This window comes from Pteropus medius, unplaced genomic scaffold (genome assembly GCF_902729225.1).
Source record: "Pteropus medius unplaced genomic scaffold, Ma_sr-lr_union100, whole genome shotgun sequence".
NCBI lineage: Eukaryota > Metazoa > Chordata > Mammalia > Chiroptera > Pteropodidae > Pteropus > Pteropus medius.
This window is the reverse complement of record NW_024349800.1, coordinates 20,455,374-20,474,868: the sequence shown is the minus strand read 5'-3', so window position 1 is coordinate 20,474,868 and position 19,495 is coordinate 20,455,374. Positions and strand designations below refer to the sequence as shown.

The following is a 19,495-nucleotide window of genomic DNA, read 5'->3' as shown; positions in this document are numbered from 1 at the left end:
CCTGTAAGGGAAGAATATTTACTGATATACTTGCCAGGTCCTTTAGATCTATCTTTAAAGAGTCCCATTGTTCACTTTAATTGGTATGCTTTGGGGTTGTAAATTGGCTTAGATTAAGAAGTGTTTTGTATTGGGTGTCTCTTGCCAAGCTTTTCTTCACCAACTTCGTTCTCCGCACCTCCCCGCCCCCCCCCGCCATCTTTTTCTCATGACACAATTCAAATAATAATATTTTACTCCATTTAGCTATTCCTCTATCCCTCCCCTAGGAACATCATGATCATTAGTAATTTCTACATATAACTGAAGGTCAAGGTAACTTGGTTGCCCTTCTGACGTTATTTCCCATTATAGTAATTTTGACTATTCCTCTATGTTTAAGCACCACTAGCTAATATCTGCCAGTCTAGAATCATAACCACTGAGACTAGGGAGCAGAGTTCCATGACAGCATCTCTAATCATAATCTATAAAGGAAACCAATAAATTTCTCAGAAAGCACATGCCACCGTCACCAGTACACTTCTTATTGCCTTGATAAAATAATGGTCTTTCTGTGCCCTCCAGACAACAAATATAGTGGGATCTCTGATCTCAAAATAAATTCATTTTAACCTTTCCCCTTTTATGATCTTTCTCAATTCTTCCTCCATACTCTGCCAAAGCAGTTATGACACCTCCACCTCACTGACTATAAGCAATCATCATATTCAAACCCTAAATGGTCATGCAATAAGCTGTTAGGATCAGTTCGATATTGTGCCCTGATATTAAGCCCCAAAAGTTCCCTTGACAATAAATTCTCTCCTATTCAGTATTTTCACCTATTGCCTAGAAGAGACTCTTCCACACTTGTATTCTTAGTTTCATCATGACATAGTAGCTAAGCACAGAGACCTTATTATTGACCTGAAGAAAATGAGAACACCTTAAAGAGAACAAACATGTTTTGAGGAACGTAGGTGTTGTCTACAGAGTTTCAGGGATTTGGAAGCTGATTAAGAAAAACGATTCTACCATGAGGTGGCAAAAACACACACATGCTATCCTGGGAGGCATTTGACAGGTATGCATGGGATAGCAGGAGGTGGAAGTCTGTCAGAGAAGCAGTCTTTCTGTTCATATTTTTCCTTCGTTCCTTCCTTCTTTCCTCCCTCCATCCCACTGAATGGAAGGAAGGTGATAAATACCTTCAACTTTCATTGAAAATAAACATTATACTTTGTTTTCCAGTCTCCTACCACTTTAGCATTTCCTGAAGAAGTACTGACTTTACATAGGCAAATTGTTATTGGAAATCCTTCATCTCCAACTAATGGATCTTCTCTAATTTATTGCAGGACATTCCAGTTAGGTTCTGTTATTTCTAATCCAATCCCATTTTATTGCCCCTGTGTCACTCATATATAATATATACAACAGTATCATTCACATATATATACAACTGACTCTTGAACAACACAGGTTTGAACTGTGAGGGTCTACTTGTAAGTGAATAGTTTTCAACTGACCCACACAATTCAAACCCATGTCATTCAAGGGTCAACCGTGTGTGTGTGTGTGTGTGTGTGTGTGTGTGTGTGTGTGTAAAATCCTCATTCTCCAGCTATTGAATCAAATATACTCTCTGTGGTAAAAATTTCAGATCGCCTAAATACTGATAGGGAGTGCCTTCTAAATCTGCATGGCTTTGCCTGATATAGATTATTGTGCAAAACATGTTGTTTCCCCTTCCTGACTCTTTTTTCTCATTCAGGCATGAAGTTCTAGTTTAGTTTACAGCCATGTCACCCTGAACAAGCCTGATCCTGTCTGATCTCAGAAGCTAAGCAGGGTCGGGCCTGGTTAGTACTTGGATGGGAGAACACCTAGAAAGACCAGGTGCTGTAGGCATAAAAAATAAAAAATAAGGAATTGTACCTTGACAAGGTCCTTGCAATCTGTGAGGTCAACCAAGGGTTGCCTCACCTAAGGAAAAAAAAAAATTAATGAAGTTCTAGGTTAGAATAATCTACTTAATAATGCCCACCACTTGACAGTATTTCTCTTGTGTTTTAATTTAGTTCCTGTTAATATTATAGTACAGGTACTCCCCGCTTTTTGAAAGTTCACATTATGCCACTTCCTCTAATGAAAGACCTACATCAGAACCTATTTTTAACTGCAAAAATCCAAAGAGAATTTTCGCTTTTACAAAAAAAAAAAAAGGAGAAAAGTGAAATAATGTTCAGTGTTTTTGTTTTGCAGCCAGCCATTATAGAGACAGCATGAACCCCAAACAGCAAGAGCGTCCCCACCAAGCTCCTTCCCTGGAACTACAATCAGCATCAACTCTCAATAGCTTTGAACTATGTCTGTGATCTGATCATCTGTGCTTTTTCTCAATTTATTTTGTGATTTCATTAGCAAGATGTGTCTTAAGGTAACTGCTTCTTCGCTTTACGCTGTTTGGTTAATGAAAGATTGCATAGGAGCATTCTACTTTCAGATAGCAGGGGAAACCTGTATTTTATTATTACTAATAGTTTAATAATAACAATATACGATCATTATAGATCACTTAGAAAACATTACAAAATAATAATTGATAATTCCATCCTCCAGAGATAAATAGGGTAAATTTATATTTTCTTCTAGTTTATTCCTTCTCGTTCTTTTCAACTATTATGTTTAATATGTTTAGATTGACAGAAAAGTTGCAGAGATAGTAGAGTTCCCATTGCTATGGTAATTTGTCAGAACTACTAAACATTGCAATATTGATAAATTATTATTAATGGGCTCATTATCATTTCTTAAGTTTTTACCTAATGTATTGTTTACTGTTCCAATATCTTATCTAGGAATACCACAATAGTTAGTCAGCAAATCTCTGTAGGCTCCTCGATTCAGAATTGTTTGTTTTAAATGAGCTTTATCCTTTTCAAAAGTACTAGGATGGAGTTTTGTAGTGTCCCTAAGTTTGAGTTTGTCTGATGCAAGCAAAAGCAAATGGCGTCTTATGAAATAACTTTTATTTTTTTGATTATTGTAATTATAAACAATTTATACATTTTTGTTTGCTTTACCTGAATTCTGGCATGACATTGTCTGATGATGAACTTCATTTTTTTCTTTATATTGTTTTAGTTGTTACAAACATTAAAAAAACCTTTAAAATAATTTTAGGTTTATAAAAAAGTTGCAAAGGTAATACAGAGATTTTTTTGGCATTCTCTCACTTTTTTCCTCATGCCACTGAAATCTGATATCCCAGGGTGCATTAATTAAAAATAAGAAACATACATTAGTACATTACTACTAACTAAACTCCAAACTTTATTCGGATTTCAACCATTTTTTTTTCTTGAAGTTTTAGCTTTATTGATTTGTGAAGTTTTATATTTTTTGTTATTGACACTTGATGTTTTTTATTTGACCTTTTAACAGGGGAATTTTGAACATGTGTTATCTCTATTAATATTTAACTTTATGGAATCATTCAAACATTCAGACTCTACTCCAAATAAGTAAATATTTAAGATAATCTCCTTTAATTATTTCATATATTTTACACATAAAACTGTAATTTGCATAAATTATTTTTAGAATAACGGAAGGAGGGATTTAATTTAAGTAAATGTTTCTGTGGTGATTTTTAAACTATTTGGGAAAAAAATCAACCAGATTTTCCATTAACATCCTTTTTTGTTTCAAAGATCCATGCTAGTATACCACATTGCATTTAGTAGTCATGTCTCTTCTGATCTATTATATTTATTTTTTTCCCTTGATTTTTACTTAATGCTATTTCTCAAGGTCTTTGGATCAAATAAATCATGCAGTATGTTCCTTACCTGGGATTTCCTCAAGTGTCTCTATGAGGAACTATAACATTATGATACCATTTTTCTAGCATTTTATTAACTTCATGTGTTCCATGCCTTTGTTTTATTTTCATAGTTTCAACTAAGTGAATAATCCTTAGGGAAATTTTATTTTTCTTTTATCATTGCTTCTATATGTGCCACGCTGAATCTCCTTGTCCAATCCCTTAATAGTACCTTGAGCAGAGTCTATGTCTTGTCTGCCATTTTGGGTTTTTCAAACTCTGTCCTGCCTGATATTCGATTTCCATTTTCATTTAAAGGTCAGATCCTTCTTTCATTCCTCCATGAAGATGTGACCTGGGATCTTATTATGTATGTATGTATATATGTATGTATGTATGTATGCATGCATGTATGTATGTATTTACTATTATTAAATTTATTGGGGTGACATTTGTTAATAAAATTATATAGGTTTCAAGTGTACAACTCAACAATACATAATCTGTATACTGTAATGTGTTCACCACCCAAAGTCAAATCTAATTTCATCACCATATACACCTGTCCCTCGATTTATGTGGTGTTTTTATGCAAATTTTTGTATGTGATTTCCATTTACATGGTCTCGTTTTACACGGTTCTTTTTCATTTTCATTATTGGTCATTACTCCTTCTAAAAAACAATAGCTTAACTCGGCAACATGTAAAGAACTGATACTTACTAACACACAATTATCAATGATCAACCTGTTCATTGAATAGCAAATAAAAAAGCATGGGTGACTACTAATGTTTTTCAGGACTGATTTTACAAATGTTTTGCTGTATAAGCTGAAAATTATAAGAAAGAAAAATGTCTTCTTTTTAAAATATTTTTACTTTTAGTTAATGCATCCAGTCATCAGCACAATTGAGAACATCCAATTATAAAAGTTGTATATTTGCCACCAAATACAACTTCCTTGATCCAACATTTAGATCAAGGCATTATTTCCATCTTTAAGATTAATTATATTAAATACAGTTTTAATGGTATTTTTAATAAACTTGAATATAATGAATCACTTACAGTTACAGAAGCCTGGAATAAATACACAATATTAAGTTGTATCAAGAATATTGCTTTAGCTTTGAGTGATATAAAGCTGTCAACTTTAAATGCTTGCTGGAAAGCAATATGGCGAGAAGTTGTTGTACCAGGGAATATGATTCCAACAACTGAAGAAGGATTAGTTGACATTAGTAATTTATTAAATAAATTTCAAGAAGTCTCTGACAATTTGAATGTAGAAGATACTAACGAATTACTGGTTGATCATGAATTAACTGATAATGAATTAATCCACTCAATATCTGAAGCCCATCCTGCCGATGAATAGAGCAGTGACCTTGAACCAGTTTCACGCACTGCAGAAAATATTTACGAAGCTCTTCCACTGGCTATAAAACTTGAAACTGTAATTCTAGATATTGATCCAAACATCCAATGAGCTTTAGATTTTCAAAAAGATTTTTTTAAATGTTGCAGCAAATATTAAAAAATTTATGAAAACAGCAAAAGATGGGGTTGGAAAAAGATCATCCAAAATGCAAACATAAATAATGAAACCTAAGTAGTACTTCCAAATATTTTGAGCAATGAAGAGTGACTTTGTACCAATGAAAAAGAGGTTGACTGCTTTAGATTACAGTACAGACACTGACAGCGAATGTAATTTATTTTGTTTTTTTCTGAATTTTTATTAGCATTTTTTGTGAAAATATGTGAAATATTTTTTATGACTTACATTGGCCTATTTCTTTAGTATTTTTTTCATACTGGTGGGCTCGTTTTATGTGGTTTTCTTCTGCATAAAGAGAAAAAAAGATGCATGGAATGGATAATCCACATAAATTGAGGGACAGGTATATTTGAGATTTTGAACGGGGAGTTGAGAACCATACTGCTATTGTCTGGCTCCAAGTTATCACCTCTTCACTCACATCCAAAACTTAGCTGTCTGAATTTAAACAATAAAATAATATGTGGCATATTTCCTAATTGGTCATTTAATGGTGTCCTTTCTTTTGTGTGTTGTTGGATCTCAGGCCAAGAGTGACAGATCATCAATGCATTTTATGTGGTTGGTGCTCAAATACTGATTCACTCATGAAAAAACCATGTATTCTTCAGACAGCTCATTGTGTTACTCTCCTTGGTTTCCTGTATGTCCTTTTACACTTTTACTCTTCTTCTTCTTTTGAGGCTTTGACCTAAACTCACTTGCTCTTCTGATCCCTTCAGATAGCAAGCAGTTCTTTTCAGTGAATATGGGTAGGGAAGTTCAAGTTCAGCAAATATTGACAGTGTCTTCTTGAACATAACAAAGTATGGAAATGTAGGCTATTTATTTTTGACATCTGTCTCAGTCCTATCCCTCTCCCTATATTTTTGTAGGTGATATGGTGTTTAGTTGTTTATACCTCCAAGGCAGGCACAGAGATAAATCATAAAATCATTGCCTAAGGAGATGTCCACTTGGGGAATAAGATGATACTACTCTCATTGTTCTCACTGTCCATTTTCTCCTCCTGCTGTTTCAACTCATCTTTCATGTTCTTCTCTTTCTGATGTCACACTCTCATCCCAACAGAGGGTAAAAAAAAAAAAAAAAAAAAATCTAGCCCTGGAATAAATGTCAGGCTTTTAAAATTTGTGCTGAATGCCATCCAGAATAATACTGGTGTTCTCTTGTAAAGAAATGAAAATGAAGCACAGAAATAGCAGTGTCTGTCACAGATGTAAATCTAGCACATATTCATATCCGATCCTCTAGTCCGTAATTAAGAGAAATTCAAGGTCACACAATACGTTTACTACAACTAGAGAAAACCTATGACGTTGGTGAGACAATTTATAATTAATCTATAGCAGCAGTGTCCAATCTTTTTGGCACCAGGGATTGGTGCTCTTATGGGAATCTAATGCCTGATGATTTGAGGTAGAGCTGAGGCAGTGATGCTAGCGCTGGGGAGCAGCTGCAAATACAGATGAAGCTTCACTCGCTCACCCACTGCTCACCTCCTGCTGTGTGGTCCAGTTCCTAACAGGCCACAGACCAGTACCAGTCTGCAGCCCAGGGGGTGGGGACCCCTGATCTATAGGATGCACTTAAAACTTACATGGCACAACGCAGTAAAAAAATCACAGAAATCAAACTCACAAAAACTACGTTCTAATCTAAGAAGTATGATTAGAGGCATGTATTACTTAATGACAGGGATACATTCTGAGAAATGTGTCATTAGGTGATTTTGTCATTATATGAACATCATAGAATGCACTTAAATAAACCTCGATGGTATAGTCTACTACACACTAGGCTATACAGTATAGTCTATTTCTCCTAGACCACAAGCCTGTACAGCATGTTACTATGCTGAATACTGTAGAGAGTTATTTGTGTATCTCACCATATCTAAACATAGAAAAAGTACATTAAAAATACAGTATAAAAGATAAAAAATTATACCTATATAGGGCATTAACCATGAACGAAGCTTGCAAAACTGGCAGTTGCTCTGGGTTAGTCAATGAGTGAGTAATATGTGAATGAGAAGTCCTAGGACACCACTGTACACCACTGTAGACTTTATAAACAGTGTCCCACAATCCTCCCTGCTTTCTTCTGTCACAGTAAGAAAGAGAACATCACAGCTATCAATGCTGCTCCATGAATCGGGACATGGACAGACTGATTGGAAATATTGAGGAGAAATTGCTTGGGTAAGGCTTGATCACCATAATAGTGACTATCGGCAAGGAGTGAAAGGTGGCCTAAGAAACAGTAGGAATAAAAAAGCAAGATAGAGAGATAAACATAGGGAATTGTCATGGCAATGTAGTTTTGGATTTAGCTACTGCATGCTGGAGCAGAGTTCAGATTAAGGAACTTTGTGGTATTCATTGAATAAAGAGGGTATGTAACATGGTGATGATGTAGAACATAGGACTCAATATTTTGACTTTGGAAATTTGTTTTTAGTTCCACTGACCCTATATATGGCACAAAGGGCTCTCTCTGGCATTGAGTTGATGAGAGAAATAAACTTATTTATGTGTTACATCATTACAACCTGAAAATATTTCCAAAATACAGGGACAAGCTGGATCCACACTACCACAGAAAGCTTTTACTCAAATGGCAGTGGCACCTGATACTTATTAAAGAAACTCCTGTGGATCTATGTCCTTGTACAGGATCTTAGATTCTCAACAAAGAATTTATAGTATTGTTCTCTGAATACCATCAAGCTAGATCTGGGCGGGCTGAAGTGCCTCCTGAATATGTAGCACAAGGGAGGTGAGCTCTTCTGTGCTGAAGTAGGTCCGTGGCTGACTGATTGGGATGTAATCTGTACACTCAAAACTGAGGTGTTGTGAGTGAGAGGTAATTGATTGACAAGCCCCACAGATATTACTCCTGTCAGACGAAAAAAATTCTTCCTGAACCACATATACTTCCATTTCTTACAAGGAATTCAGTTCCATTATCATCTAACCTTATGGGACCAACGTCTTATGAGTTTCATTGTTGACCTAAACATCACTATGTGGAACATGACTGTAGTTAGCTGTTTCTTCTTAAAAAGCCTAATTAAAATTTTCCTCTTTGATTTTTCTCACCTGTTTGTTCAGCAGACAAGTATTAAATTCCATTTCTTATTTAAAATTGCAATGAAGTAACAATAATGGTAAAGATCATTGATATCAATATCATGATTTATTGAACATTTAATTTGAGCAAGCTCCCATTAAACCAGAAAAGTACTATATGTTAATAATATATATTCATAGTATGCATATATGTATATATAAATATTCATATGCTCATTTGTTTTTTATTGATAGGTTCTCCTTTATTTTCCTGCTTGTAATGATATTTTGGAAAACACTGGTTTATTTTGGATATCAGTACTGTACATAATTTTATTTATTTTGAAATTATTACAATTCACATTTTAAGATATGCACTTGAGACCTTTAGGCAGGAAGAAATAGACCAAGCATAATGGGCCTTGAAGTCCAAGATATCTGTTACCTCTCCTTTACAAAATCACAGTGCAAGATGGCAAATGAGCCACATGCAAAGAAACATATTTGAAATAAACTTTTAAAATTATATTAGTTCATGGTTCCAAATAAATCATTTCCTTTGAAATATGATTACAATTACCTTGCACTCAGTTTCTAATACATCAGCAAACAGTCAAGTGAGAGAGTAAGTAGCGTGATACTGAAAATATTTAATTATTTTCATTTACTGATACTTCTATAATGGGACCCTGTGGAATCTATCCCTGTTGTCTCTGCCAATTGTTATACTGGTTCAAAATGAATATGCTGAGAAACAGAAAGCATTTAATTTAATTTGCATAAGTAGTGGTTAGCTCAATAGCAAAAATTATAGAGATACCCAGTGACATATGTGATCTGGGACAAGTTGGCTGTGACATCTGTTATACTGTTTCAGCTGGTCTGATTGGCTAAGTGTCTCTTCTGCAGTCACCACTCCATTTGCTTCCCTCATAAAATAAAGTATTTAATTTGACATGATCACTTCAGCTAGAAGAGGACCTATCTGTTTCATCAGTTAGAGTCTCCAAACAAGTTTCCGTTCTGATCTCAGAAAATTCTATGACTTTTAGAACATTCCTCAAGTCAAATTTGAAATAGAATTATCAGAGATATCAATTCAGAAAATACATAATTGGTTCTCATTTCATTTCTCCTTCTTGTGTAGTCAGATACCAAAGAAAAGACGTATTTCAAGCCTAATAAAAACAATAAATTCCTCAATGTCTTTGTCTTTAAAGCGTCATTTTTTGCTTTTCTATTTTAGCATAATTACGGATCCATCTAATAGCCTTCAAAGCAAATATAAGGAAACATGTCCCTGTCTAGACTTAATGTTACCTTTGGCAAATGTATCGATGCCATCAATGTCAGTTTTCTTAAGCCATACCACCAGTGTGCCAGAATAAATCTGCATGGTGTTCAAAGTGCACCACGTATCTATAGTTCCCTATTTGTCCTGGCCCTCTCTCTCATCCCCAAGACATCCTTATCCTTAGTGTTTCTGATGCTCTTAACAGAACCATATGAGTAGCAGTTTTCATCAAGCTCTTTGGTACAAACTCTGAAATAAAGCAGGGATAATTATATTCTCAGGAATAATCTTGCAAGCCAGGTTATAAATGCTAACTTTTGAAATTTTACCATATGAGAAATAATATTTGACCTGTTTGAAGAACAGGTAACTGAGGCTCAGAGATGTTAAATAACTTTCCTAATGCGTCACAATTAGTAAACAACGGAGTCAGGATTTAAACGTGAGGCTTTGCTGCTGAAGTATAATCAAAACATTTTCTAAGATGGAGATGCAGTGAAGGTCTTCTGACAAACCAATGATTTTTCCAGCTACCACTAAGACTCCTTAATGACCTCAGGGAATATAAAGTAATAGTAAGGTAGGGTGGAATAATTTTTGATGAATAAATACCAATAAATTAAAGGCAGGTATTCTGTTTGTGAAGAAATAGGAGTATCCATGCCATATAATAGAAGTTTAACTGCATCAATATTCCTTCAATACCTGGTTAAATGATATTTTCCCAATTAATCATATGTCAAGGTATATATATATATATACCTATATGAACCATTACATAAATATTAGTTACATAAATATATTTTTATATATATATATATATATACGTGTATATATATATATATATATGTGTGTATTATCATCAGAGTAATGATGCAAGGAGCTGACAAGTATGAAATATTGCAAAAACACACATAATTTTTTTCCAAAAAAGCCTTATTCTGAATATTCTTATTGTTAAATGGCACTTTAAATAAATGTACAGAATGTGAATTTTCAGCATTGTCAATATTAATATTCATTGTATACTTAAAAACAGAAAATTTTAATCTCAAGGGGCTTACAATTTTGAAGGTATATAAATATTTTAAATATTTTGATCTTCTACTGATGATATTTGACGCTGCTGTTTATTTGTTTCTGTGGAAAACAGGTCCACCAGGATATAATTTGTCACTTTCGAAAAGATTAACTTTGAAAGCAGTACATTTAAAGCTCCTTCAATGTCCTTTAAGCTTCCCATTGTCTTGTCACCAATGACAAAATTTCTTGACAAGAATGTAAACCAGATATGCTAGTACTGTATTAACTGTTATTTTTTTAAATGGATTCAACTGGAATATAGATTTCTTAAAATAATGTAGTGAAAAATAAAACTTAAAATTCTGGAAATTACAGTAGTACTAGTATAGAAAGGGATGCTGAGGGATTCACAATTGTATCTAATTGATATCTAAACACTATTTAAAAGGACTATCAAAAATAATATATCATACATTTTTTTAATTTTATAGGACTCACTTTTTCTTTTCCATCCATACATAGGTGCTCTTGAGTCAGACTAGATTAATTATAGATTAACTATATAAAATTAAGCTATCTAGGAACATCAGTATGGTAACATGAAAATTTGTAATTCCACTGCACTGTACTATTTATAAGATTTAAAAATAATAATAAAATTGTATTTGTAGAGGCTTTGAACTATGTATAAAAAACTGAAAAGTATTTCCCATAGTTTCAAAGATATCTACCCTTCATTATGAACTATTACATAAATCTTAGTTACATTTATTTATTTTTATTTTCTTAATCATTGTGTCTCTGATAATGCCTTTATGGCTTCTGGTGCTAACGTGTCTTTTTTTTTTTTTTTTTTTTTTTACATATAGTTAGAAAAAGAAGAAATTATATCTTACATTTTTATATTGCTAAATTTAGTCATTTATAAATAGATTCACATTTCCACCTTGACTAAAGATTTAAGAAACTTATTTTTATACTTGTTATATTTTTATATATGTTCTTATTTAATTTTGAAGATAACCGGACACAAACTCAAATTACAGAGGAAACTAAAATGCATTTAAAATATTCCATCATTATTTTAAAGAAAAAGTTTTGTTCAAATACAGAAGAAATTAAACTTCTTATCCAAATGTGTGATAACCTGAAATGTTTTGCAAAGTTGTATAAGAATTATACTTTTGGAATTATTAAACTTATATTACTACTTCTATGTTATAATATATATTCAATGTCATTTTTCTTAGACAAAATACGAGAACACAGAAAGTTCTTTCACTTTCATGTTTAATTTTAACATTTTTATGAGCAAACAAGAGTTATAGAAGACATTTGTTGTTAGCTTAAGATAAATGTTAGAGTGACCTTGGTAAAATGTCAATGTTAACAGAAGTCAACATATAATACAGTTAAAGTATGTGTATGTGTGTGTGTATTCCTTTCACTGGAAAAAAAATGTGCCATTTATAATTTTAATCCAAGCATACAAATAAGGCAAGAAAAATTCTAACATTTTAAAAACAAGTTTAGGATAAATATTGTTAAAATGTCCTTACTACCTACAGTAATGTATACATGTAATGCAATCCCTATTACAATAACAAAAGTACCCTTCTCAGATATAGAACTAATCATAAAATTTATGTGGAACTACAAAAGACCTAGAAAGCCAAAGAAATCTTGAGAAAGAACAAAGTGGGAGGTATCACACTCCTTGGTATCAAATTATACTACAAAGCAACAACAATTAAAACAGTATAGAACTGGCATAAAAACAAATATACAGATCAATGAATCAGAATAGAAAGCCCAAAAATATAACCTCACTTATATGGTCAGTTAATCTATGACAAAGGAGGCAAGGATATACAATGGGGTAAAGACAGTCTTTTCAGTAAGTTATGTTGGCAAAACTGGACAGATGGATACTTGCACCATATAGAAAAATAAACTTAAAACGGATTAAAGACTTAAATGTTAGACTTAAAACCATAAATCTACTAGGAAAAAAAGGCAGTAAATTCTGTTACATTGCTCTTAGCAGTATCTTTTTCAAAGTATCTCACTGAGGAAGAGAAACAAATGAAAAAATAAACAAATGAGACTATATCAAACTAAAAAGTTTTTGCATAGTGAAAAAAACAATTAGCAAAATGAAAAGACAACCTACTGAATGGGAGAAGATATTTGCCAATGATATATCCAATAAGAGATTAATATCCAAAATATACGAAGAATTCATACAACTAAACATCAAAAAAAAAAAAAATCAGATTAAAAAAATGAGCAGAGAACCTGAATGGACATTTCTCCAAAAGAACATACAGATGGCCAATAGACACATGAAAAGATGCTCAACATCCCTAATTATCAGGGAAATACAAACTAAAACCACAATCAGATATTGCTTCATACCTCTGAATGGCTATTATCAATAATAAATCAACAAATAACGAGTTCTGGTGAGGATGTGGAGAAAAGGGAACTCTCGTACTTTGCCAATGGGGTTATAAATTAGTACAGCCACTATGGAAAACAGTATGGAGATTCCTCAAAGAAATAAAGCTCCCATAAGATGCAGCAATTCCAGTTCTCAGAATTTATACGAAGAAAAAGAATACTAATTAAAAAGATACATGTACCCCTAAGTTCACTGCAGCATTATCAGTAATAGCCAAGATATGGAAGCAACCTAGATGTCCATCACGAGATGAATGGATAAAGAAGATATGATATACACACAGACACACACACACAGAAATAGTATTGAGCAATACGAAAGAATAAAATCTTGTTATTTGTGACAACAAAGAGAAAGACAGATACTATCTCATATGTGGAATCAAAAATAAATAAATAAATGAACAAAACAAAATAGAAACAGACCTATAGATGTAGAGAACAAGCTGATGACTGCCAAAGGGGAGAAGGTGAGGAGATGGGAATTAAAAAATACATTGATATTTTACTCTGTGCTTACTCAAAGATTTTAAAACCTTTCAGGGGGAAAAATCCATTTCTTTGATTATCATAGCATAAAAGAAAAAAAAATCTTGGCATTCATGCATCTTTCATCATTCCAGAAGATTTAATTAAACCAGCACATTTTTCATAACTCTAAACTTTTTTTTTAATATTACATCCTGCACTTTATTCAATTCCATATAACAAAAATAGTAATCTAGACTAAGATATCTATTTCAATCAGCAGATATGTTGAAGCACAGATTTCATTATAAAAATACTGGATCTAGGTAACAATTCCCAGCTGATTTAGGGAGACCCTGGCTCTACATAGCATTGTGATAGAAAAATAGTGTCGCTCTTCACCATGCAGAGAGGGGTGGCCTAGCCGTGAATACAAAATGGGGTCAGTCTCACTGTCCCTTCACGAACCATCTTATTTACAACACTTTCCTCTTTTAAGTTATATACACAGTCCTTTTGATAGAAGAGAGAACACTACGTGGTACCAAATCATAACCAAAAAAGAAAAAAAATCACCCTCAAAAGGACACAGATAAATAATAAAACCATTCAACTGCTGAAACACAGGAACATTATGCCACCTCTGTTTTCTTTTCTTGATGTTGAGACGCCACCTACTCATGCCATGAGAAGAGAAGGCACAGTGTGGGGACCCTCTGTCTCATCACCGCAGAAAACAGAGCTGTAAAGAAAGTTCAGTGTTCATGTCTGACAGAAATAAGCAGCCAAAGACCACACTAGAGAACCACTGTGCACACAGCAGCGACAAACATTTAAATAAATTTTTAAAAAGTCTTGTTGCTACGTTTTTATGAGTCTTCAACACTTTTTGCTCTAAGGCACGGTGTGATTTGTTGTCGCTGTGGTTGTGTTGGAAAGACTGAGAAGACATCACTGTCTGATCCTTCTTCAGGGGCACTCACACCAGTACTGCTACCCAGCACCTACAATATCTTTGGGACAGTGTTGTTGGAGGAAGTTCATAGTCAGACTCCAGAATGTTTGCAATGCGCAACCTGAGGTAGAACACATAACTCTGCTTCTGCAGCTCTGACTCCACCGTCACCCATCAGCTCCAGGGCCCCTCTCCTCACTAGAAGCAATTAAACAAAGTCACCAGCTTAACATGGTATTCTGAATAATTAGATGACATTGTGCTTTGCTTTCATGTGAGAAGATAATAAGTCAATCAGGAACTGAGCAAATTTCCCAATTAGGACTAATTATACTGCCAGACACCAACATTTCTCCCCAGTTTTTTGTACACAATGAACAGTGCTCACAGGCAGTCAAATCTCCTTCTTAGGTGTGTGATAAAGAAAAAGAAGGATTACAGTGAAAATACACCTACACAACATTCTCTTAGTTCCGGGCTTGTACTAGTTTCACAGTCCTAAGATTGATTCATCAAAGTTTTGTTAGGAGTGATCAAGTTTTTAAATGGGCTCTGTAGGAAAGTTAAATCAATTATTGTAATTTAAGAAATGGCAGGCCCTAGTTTACTGAGGAACTGACAAGTCTTGGTGGCTTTACTGTTTAAGTAGCATAGATTTCTCATATTGTCTGACCTTAAGACAAAATAAAAAACTGTAATTTTGTCTTCATTTTTCTTAAGTCAAAATATTATTTATAAAATAATTTCCATATTTTGAAATTTTTAAATTATAGACAAACCCCCAAAACAAAATACTAACAGTGCAATAGTATGAATTAAGAATTTGCAACCATATTATACAAACATTACCTTGTTATTGTATAATTTTGATATGTGAAATATTTACTCACAACTGCTTATAATGTGAATAATTTATGGAGACCTTTGTAATTTGTTCCCAGGCACTGGGCTACAGACAACACTAGAGAACAACTGTGTACACAGTAGCTACAAAAATTTAAATGAATAAATAAGCAAACAAACAAATAAAAATAAAAGGTTTGTTACTGACAGGTACTTGCACACAAAAAGTATGCTATCTTTCCCAACATAAATCTTTAACTTTCATAACCACTTACACACACACACACACACACACACACACACACACACACACACACTTCATTATAAGGTACCACATCTAAATACCTCTGGGCAAACTTATCTATGAGAATACTAGTCTTTCTATACAGTACATTTATACTAATTATTCTGCTTCTGACCACCTGTAATATTATTTTAGGTATGTTTTCAATGTAAGAAATTATACTGACAATATATAATGTTCTATGCGAGTTCACACTATATAAGTAACATTTATTTCCAACTCTGAATATATTAAACAAGATCTTTCCAATAAACATTATTTAGTTTCACTGCAGAGACAGTGATTTTAAAAAAACTTCTCAAACACGGTAATTGCTGCAAATATCTAACATCATAATAGGATAAAATATATGTCCATTATTATTTTCAGTTGATAATCAATTACTAGGAAAATTGTTTATCTAGTATTAATATTGCTATTCTCTAAAGCTATGTGAGAAACAGAAAAAGATAATGTTAACAGTACATATTTTTGTGCCTTAAAATACCTTTTTATAAACATAAAATTAATTAATTAATTAATGTGACCTATAAAATAACTTCTAATCTCATTGAGGTTTTCACCCAGGTCAAGAAATATTTTTCAGAAGAAATATTATAATCATCCATGTAAATGCACACACTTGTCATTCAGATAAGAAAATTAAGGCAGCAATATCATATATCTTTATTCTGTTTAAAACAGAGCTACATTCATCTTATATCAAAGAATAGCACTTTATAATAGCATTTACATAAAAAATGTAATAATGCAATCAGTTGCCAATTATTTTGATTAGCGGCTGTACTTTCCTTTAATGGTTTGATATATTAATTGGAAAAATTTTTATTAGTGTATGTCTGGTCTTAATTAGATTTAACTTATTTAGGGTGATGAGTTGTTCTTTAGAAATGTCTAAGATGTAGTTCAGAATAACTCATCAATCCACAAATAACCAGTTATTTTATTTTGCCTAAACTTTAAAATATGACTTTTTATATTTCCATTTTGTAAATTTTAAATCCTGACACTGTACTATAAACTAGCCAATAGGTTATGATCTCCTTTGCATGGCTTCTAACATGTACTTTAATATTATCAGGAGGAGGTTAATTCTTGCAAACAAATATCTCAATAAATGATCATTGACTGAATATATCCAATGATGTTTCACTTTTTTCCCCCTTATGATACCATATTGAATGTCTGTATTAGTTACTCTCTGGTGAATGCTGTATTTCTCCAAGACATTTCCTAAATTACTAAATACCTTAATTTCTCAAACAAAATAGTATACTAGCCAGTATGCTATGCAAATTTTCCCCCAGGATATCATTTCTTCAACAAATAAAAATGTGTTGCATATTTATTCAAGAAGGCATACAAATGACCAATAGACATAAAAAAAAAAAGTGCTCAACTTCACTAGCTATTAAGGAAATGAATATCAAACCACAATGAGATACAACTTCACACCTAGTTAGAATTGCTATCACCAATAGGACAAATAATAAGTAATAGAGAGGTTGTGGTGAAAAAGGAACCCTCATACATTGCTGGTGATAATGTAAAATGGTGAATCCACTACAGAAAACAGTATGGAGGTTCCTCAAAAAATTAAGAATAGAATTAACATATGACTCAGAAATCCCTCTTCTGGGTATCTACCCTAAAATTTTGAAAACATTTATCTCTAAAGATATTTGCACTCATGTTCATAGCAACATTATTCACAGTGGCCAAGACATGGAAACAACTGAGGTGTCCTACAATAGATGATTAGTTAAAGATGTTGTACATATATACATTGGAATATTACTCAGCCATAAGAAAAGATGAAATATTGTCATTTGTGACAACATGAATGGATCTTGAGGTTACATGCTAAGCGAAATAAGTCAGATAAAAAAACTGAGAACCGTAAGATTTCATTCATATGTGGGATATAAAACTGAAAGTAACAAACAAACAAGACAAACAGAGACTCATGGACATAGAGAAAGGATTAGTGGTTACCAGAGAGAAGAGAGGGAAGGGAGGAGGTAGATAAAGGAAAGGGAGGTCAAACATAGGCGAGGGAAAAAAGTTTGACTTTGGGTGGTGAATACACAGTGCAATATACATATGATGTATAACTTAATTGTACATTTGAAACCTATATAATTTTATTAATCAATGTCACCTAAATAAATTTAATAAAAAATAAATGTATAATAAAAAAATAAATAAAATATAAAGCCTGCAAAAAGTATCTTTTCTTATGAAGAATCATGAATAAAATGATGTTAATGATGAATCTGTGGAACCTCTGGCATAATATAAGGAATTGCTACTTATCTTATTTTTTTCCCTAGTCCCTACTTACTCAAAAAAAAATATGCAAGTTAATGGAGTGAATTCCTTCATAATATGGCACCGAGAAGTGAGAGATAAAATGCATTATAACAGATTTCTTTCAGAGTTCACAACAGGTCTTGACTCCCTTCTATAGTCAAGCATTCAAGTACTCATTATACTAAAATTATATTTGTTGCTGAGAATATATTACTCATCTAGTTTTTAACCTTTATTTTACACATGCATGAACTAAAACAGTGTGGAAGTGCTTCAGTGAATAGTACATTAATAGTTAAAAAATAAAAGCAAAAATTACATTAAATTTGCTTGACCTCTATTTATGTACTTTTCCCATTACACTACAGAAAATGGGAGCACATAATGTATACTTAAAGAATTTGGTGCAAAATTAAGTGAACAGATTTTTTTATCTTGGACTTTGTCAGGTATTTATACCCTTGACAAAATGTTTCAAATTGTTTTCAAATCAGTTTTTAAAAAACACACAGCAGGCTTATTGTCTAAAAAATTGGACATTCACAGATGTAATTCTTAATAAGTGAAGAACCCATTGCAGATACTTGGAACTTAATGGCTTTATAGTAAATGTTTTATTTTATTAAAGAGAATTTGTCTTCCAGAAACTGTAAAATGTTAACCAATTTTAAAGAAAACATTGCCACGTCCTCTTTCTACCCTACTGCGTGACAAGGTCCGGAGATGGGGACAGAGGCTTCAAGGAATGCATCGTCAAGAACGAGGACGTGGCATGTGTTTAGGGATAATTGGTTTCTTAGAAATGATCCTATTAATAGGGGGAATTTGGGTAGCACAAATTCTAGTAAGTGTAAACGCTGTACAAATGGATTTCCTCAAAATTGGCTCTGAGGAAAACATAGTAAATTCCCCGCATATGGAATCAGCTCTAGTCACCCTGACGTGTCCAGAATGCGTATACCCTTTATTTGAACAATTATTAAGGGAAATTCCTTTTGACGTGCCTCTTAAAGATATTATGAATAAATTATAACAAGCTGAATTACTAGAACCAGTTTATACTCCTGTTCCCGTGCAGTTAGTAGAAAAATTAGTAAAGGATAAGAAATTTACTCATAAGCCTGTGCCTACTATAGAAGGGCCTCCTTTTGTGGCCTAGTGGATAAATAGAAAACTCTGGTATCCACCTAGGGGGGCTAATAATATGAAAAGATTACCTGATCTTCCTTTGCCTTATTCAGAAGCTTATAATAAAGATAGTATACATGTAATGAATAAAGATAGAATTCATATGCCTTATAGTAGCTTAAGTTTCATAGAAAGGCTGGCTAGGTCGGGATCTCCTTGGTGCTTAAAAACAAAGGAACAGAAACTTAGCTTATGA

The 19,495-nt window shown here is 33.0% G+C and overlaps 1 pseudogene; it reads left to right on the top strand.

Moving 5' to 3' along the window:
* Nucleotides 1–1,774: 1,774 nt before the first annotated feature.
* LOC120622358 (uncharacterized) lies at nucleotides 1,775–1,893 on the top strand (annotated as a pseudogene).
* Nucleotides 1,894–19,495: the final 17,602 nt, after the last annotated feature.